The sequence below is a fragment of the Nicotiana tabacum genome, chromosome 1, assembly GCF_000715075.1.
Source record: "Nicotiana tabacum cultivar K326 chromosome 1, ASM71507v2, whole genome shotgun sequence".
In the NCBI taxonomy this organism is placed as follows: domain Eukaryota; kingdom Viridiplantae; phylum Streptophyta; class Magnoliopsida; order Solanales; family Solanaceae; genus Nicotiana; species Nicotiana tabacum.
This window is the reverse complement of record NC_134080.1, coordinates 19004728-19010727: the sequence shown is the minus strand read 5'-3', so window position 1 is coordinate 19010727 and position 6000 is coordinate 19004728. Positions and strand designations below refer to the sequence as shown.

General features: G+C 32.4%; 1 long non-coding RNA gene across 1 annotated transcript; it reads right to left on the bottom strand.

Moving 5' to 3' along the window:
* Nucleotides 1–1309: 1309 nt before the first annotated feature.
* LOC107808285 (uncharacterized) lies at nt 1310–3180 on the bottom strand. The gene is made up of 3 exons (XR_012704807.1): nt 2802–3180; nt 1876–2064; nt 1310–1786 (listed from the first exon to the last, which is right to left on the bottom strand). It is a non-coding gene; the product is annotated as an uncharacterized LOC107808285 (long non-coding RNA).
* Nucleotides 3181–6000: the final 2820 nt, after the last annotated feature.

Genomic DNA, 6000 nt, shown 5'->3' with positions numbered 1-6000 from the left:
GTCAAAATAATGTAATTCAACAGATCAAAATGTAACTCCAACTCTAACATATAATTTGAAGGTTTGAAAATTATGTAAATTTGTAACTAACACTTCACTATAGCAATCAGAAAATATCGAAATAAATAAAGTTATTATAGAGAAGTTTGACTGTATTTATTTCATGTGTTTTCACTTTTTCTCAACATGGCTCTCTTAGTTGATAAAGAAAATGACACTGTATAGCCGCTGTAAAAACAATTGTCAAAAAATGTATAAAATTTGTATATTTTTTGTATATATATATTTTGTATGTTATATATAAAAATTATACAAATTGTATATACTTTTTCGGCTATTAAATATAAATAGTTTTTGGTGCGGGCTAACCCCTTGATACGATGGGCCCACAATAACGAGAATCTTAATGGGCCCTTGCCCGTCAGGTTTATCGTGGCCAGTTGGGCTTCACGTGCTCACAGAGCCGCAGTATCAAATTGTGATTTGTGGGGTGTACTATCACTTATCTGCTTTCATGGGCAAAGATTCCAAAGCTCATGTGTTTCTCCTAGAAAGAATTACTCCTTATTTTCCCTTCACTAAAATGTAACTTTAACTATCAATTACCAAACTTTTAGAAGTGTGTGGAATCTTTATTTTACATTTGGTATTGTAAAATAATAAAAATTGTAAAGTAAATTTGTATCAAGATTCTAGGAATAGTAAAAATTGGATTCCGCATTTTTTGTAGCAAGTAAAATTAAATTAACCCAAACCTGTTTGGGACTATGTCACAGTTCATCAGTCATCGTACGTACTATGCCTATCAATAGCAAGAAAAATAAGTCTAGTTTAGCTAGGGGTGGGCATCGGTCGGTTCGGTTCGGTTTTAAACATTATCGGTTTTGCATATCGGTTATCGGTTTACAAATATCATAACCCGATAACCAAACCGATAAGATATTGGTTATCGGTTATCGGTTAATCGGTTATTGATCATTATCGGTTCGGTTATCGGTTTACCCGATAAGGTAAAACTAAAACTAAGAGTGTTGATTGCTGAACGCTGAATATTACCTAAAATTAAGAGTGTTGAACGCTGAATATTACCTAAAATTAAGAGTGCTGAACGCTAATATTTGTACAAAGTAAATTTTGTACAAAGTTTACTAAACGCTAATATGAATATCTTGTGGCAGTCACAGTACATAACAGAAAGCTGCACACAAAGCTGCACATAAAACCAACATTTCTCACAATAATTTCAGTTTAAAGTTAAACTTCTCGCTGAATAATTTCAGCACACAAAGCTGTACATTTTTTGCCTCAAACTAAACATACCCAGTCATACTGTCACAGTACATACCCAAAAAATGCAAACAACTCCCATTTTAAACATACCCAGTCACACAAAGCTGTACATATCAAGAAGAAATATTAATGGGAGCTAAACATACCCAGTACGATAGTACCTCAATTGCCTGTGCATACAAAATGCAAACAGCTCAAATTCCAATCTAACAAAAATATGAGATAAAAAGATCCCAACTTTCACAACCCAAAAACAGATGTATACAATGTCCAAACTCCAAAGTAATAGTTCAAACACATTAATAACAATGCAAAGTAGTATCAACCTTAGGATTAACAAGTCCAATTGTCCAAAGTCCAAACATAATACATAAAACAAGATGACAATAACTACATCTTACTTTCCACCATCCATCATCACCTTCTTCAATCCTTTCATAGTGACTCCAAACATGTGAGATAGCTTTGAGACCACAAAGTCGAGGCATGGTTACACCTATTAAACATAACAAGAAAATATATTAAGCAAGTAATATTTGAATAACATATAAGTTGAATAATTAACTTACCAAAGTTTTAACTTACAACTATCTAAGATTCTACATATCATCATCGCAGGGTTCGTTTCCAAGATTGGCAACAGACCTCTTTTTTCTTTGTTTTTTTTGCTTTCGATTGAACTGATTGAGATTGTGATGTGGCATTTGAATTAGAAGCTCCACTTTCACCAATCACCTTATCAATCATGATATTTTCAGCCATATTTTTGTGTCACTATAAATTTGATTTAAAAGAAATCAAACAGTGAGACAACAAAATCTTAAAATGAAACACATATAACTACATATTTAGCTTAAAATCTTAAAATGAAACACATATTTTTTTTAATAAATGCTCAATACTTCCTGCCACAACATAGACAGTAAACAAGTGAGTCAGTATTACTGTTGCTAAGAGGGCTTAAGGCATTTTCAAAGGCATCAGTACTTTGCACAAATGCTGGAAAATCTAAGACAATTTGCACAATATGTGATAGTGCACCTGAGACAATTGAACATTTGTTCTTTGAATACCAATTCTCTAGAGCTTGTTTGCAGGTTATTATAAACTGGTTAAACATTGGAATACAGATTACAGAACACTACATTACTCAGTCTAAGGCTCTAAGCAGCAACTATCAAGCAGAAAGGAAAAAGGAAATCAGTGCAACACCAAATTTTCAGGATGTTACCCACTAAATTTGCATGATGTTATAGTATAAATCAGTATAGTATGAAAAAGGAAACCAAACAATCAGTGTAGTATAAATTCAAGAAACCAAACATTTTAGGGAAACTAAGACCAATCAGTCTTAGTTTGGTCCCGCTTCTGCGTCCTTTCGATTTCCCATTTAGTTAACTTCTTTTGTAACCCCCACTCTTTCGAGCTTCATAAAAAAGGAAAATATGCAAAAATTGATTTCTAAGATACCAAACTAAGACGAATTCAGAAATGGGATATGAAACACTAACCTTAGTGCACCGCTCTGCCGGAAAAAGATATAGAAAACTGAGTTTTGACGGGCTCAGTCGTGTGGGCGTGACTGCCGACTGTGTGAGTCATGAGTCGAATTAGGTCGAACTGGTGAGGGCTTGACTGCTTCAGCCGTGTGGCCGCCTGGCCGGTGGCGGACTAGCAGAGAACTGGTGAGGTTTGACTTGGACTGTGGACTAAGGGCTTGACTGACTGACGGAGAGGGCTTGAGCTTAACTGAGGAGTGACTGAGTGAGGACTTCAACTCTTCAAGTTCAACTGTTCAAGCACAGGAAAGGAAAGGAGTTAGGTTAGTGAGGCACTGAGGTCTGAGGCTGTGAGAGGCGGACAGCAGAGAAAGGTATGAAAATGAAATAATGAAAATGAAACCCTAGTATTACTAGACTAAAGGGTATACTAGTAAATTAGTAAACCCTTATTGAGTTATCGGTTTACCCAATAACAGATTTGATAAACCGAGCCCGAACCGATAACCCAATAAGAAATTTTTTTTTACCCGTTACCGAACCATTAGCCCAATAACCCAATACCGATAACCCAATAAGTAATTAACGGTTCGGGTTATCGGTTTTACCCAATATATGCCCACCCCTAAGTTTAGCTATTACTCCTAAGAGTTAAATAGCAGTCCAAAAGAATATAAAGAACAGTAAGGGGAAAATATTGAAAGGTTTTAATATTCTAATGAGTTTAACTCTCCTTTACCGCTTGTTTGGATGGTTGTTACCCGTTATAGTGTATCGTATTGTTACTTTAAATACAATATTTGTTTTGATTGATATTTAAATTTTATTGTATCGTATCGTTAAATTCGTCGTTACGGAACGGCAAAAAGTATCACTTTATGAAACGATATATTTGGTGTGGTGATCTCGTTACCTTACTTTTTTTCTCTCATCTTGCTCTTCCTTATTATTAAATAATCTTATTTTATTCTTTATCCTGTTTTTTTTTATATAATAATTCTACTTTGTATCATATTTTTTCTCAGTAATGTTGCAAGTTTATTCTTTATATTGTTGGTATGTGATATCATGAAATGACGGTAAACGATACAATCTATCCAAACATTATATTCATTAAACAATAGAGTACAATACAATATAATACAACATAATACAATACGATACAATACATTATGAAACAATATGTAACAAGCATCCAAATAAGCTATTAATCAAAACCCTTCCTCTTAATATTATTTTTCCCCCACTATTCATGCATGCATTCAAACAAAACAAAAATTAATAATATAAGGGAACCCTAACAATAAAAGGACACTGGGTCCTCGTATAATTTGTTTTGGTCAAGGGCAGGTAACTGAAATCAAAAGGTGTCTCACTATAAATAATTTATTAAAGAGAAATTTCAATAAAAGGCAACCATATGCCCGGGGACTGCGGCGCGATAATACCGACGGTACCCTTGGAGATCTCTATCACCTTAGAAGCCGTTCCATAAAATCATCAAACTAAAAATTAATAAGTAATTTTTTATCTTTGTTATGTTCCTTAAGAAAATATGAACGCATAAAGAAAAAATATGTATTCATTAAATTATTCTTAATTAAATTTTGCATATAATACCTTAACATATTGGGATATGTAAATAAGTGAAAAATTTTGAGAAAATAAAATTACTTCTTTCTTAATTATATAAAAGAATATTTATTTTAGACTAAAATAAAAAGACAAAAAAGACATTTATTATGAAAATGAGGGAGTATCTTTTTGTCGTTTTGCGACAAAAAATATTGTGAGTGACGACTCAATTTCATCAGAGTAGATTATTAGCTCTTTTGGCCAAGCTTCTAAAATCAACTTATTTTGAGAAGTGTTTTTCTCAAAAATACTTTTTAAAAAAGTATTTTTGGTGAGAAGTAGTTTGTGTTTGACTAATTAATTTAAAAAATACTTGAGTATGTTTTTGGCGAAAAGTACTTTTGGCCAAAAAAAACTTAGCCAAAGAGGCTATACATCTAATTCTTCTCCAAATGAACAACTCTCATTCATTACAATTCAAATTATTCAGAAGATTATGCCAATTATAGAGTGAGAGCAGACGTCAAAATCAGGTCTTGTTCCTGAACTTCTGCAACCCTGGGCTTCCCTTGTTGGAGTCTATTGGATTTTACATTTGTTACTATTAATATTTGATTAATAATAAGTAGTTTAATCAAATGAAAAGTCTTTATTTAAGTTTAAATTTAACAGGATAAGTTAATTGAGATAGTTTTGATTTTTGAATTTGAATATTTATTCTCCTAAATTTTCTGCAGATTTTGTTTTTAAATTGGTTATTTAAAGCCTTGTTATGCTTAATAAAATTAGTGAGATACTTTTTCAATCAATACTTTAAATCTTTTTGCAGCTCCATCTTTTAAAAAACCAACAGTGGTATCAAGAGCCTCATTGGTCTTACGTGATTTGTGAGTTCTTCCAAAGAACCATTTTCAAATTATTTTTAACCAATATTTATTTTTAAACTCATTTTCAAACATGGAAAGCAGGAGTCTCTCTTTGAATGCCCTACAAACTTTCACTTAAAACCTATGATTTATTGAATGTTGTTATGCAAGAACAATCCTTACGAACAATCCCTGAAAATCCTATTATTGTCCAGAATCAAATCTTTTTAAAAGAGATTTCAGGTAAGACTAGGACACGAGAGGTGTTTTTTATGCGCAAAACCAAAAAGAAAAAGAAAAAGAAAGAACAAGTCATATTGCAATGGATGCAAGTTCAAAAAAACTATGTACAAGTACAAATTGCCAAAGCAGAAGGATCAACCTATTAGAGCAACAAAAGTAAAGAGCAGTGTTGAATTTTGCACTTGTTAATGTTGATATTTGATTTACCAGAATAATAAGTAGCTTAATCGAATGGGGAGTCTTTGTTTAAATTTAAATTTAATAGAATAAGTTAGTTGAGATAGTTTTGATTTTTGAATTTAAATATTTATTCTTCTAAATTTCTGTAAATTCTGTTTTATAAATTAACTATTTAAAGCCTTGATAAAATCATTGAAAGATTTTTTCAATAATTGTTGTCCCATCTTTTAAAAAACTAAGAGAGGCCAATCAGGATCCAGCCATCAACCACTAAGCCTACTAAATTTGAGCACAAAACTTGTCCCAATGGCACTGATGAATCATTTTACGGTATGCCCTCCAGGACG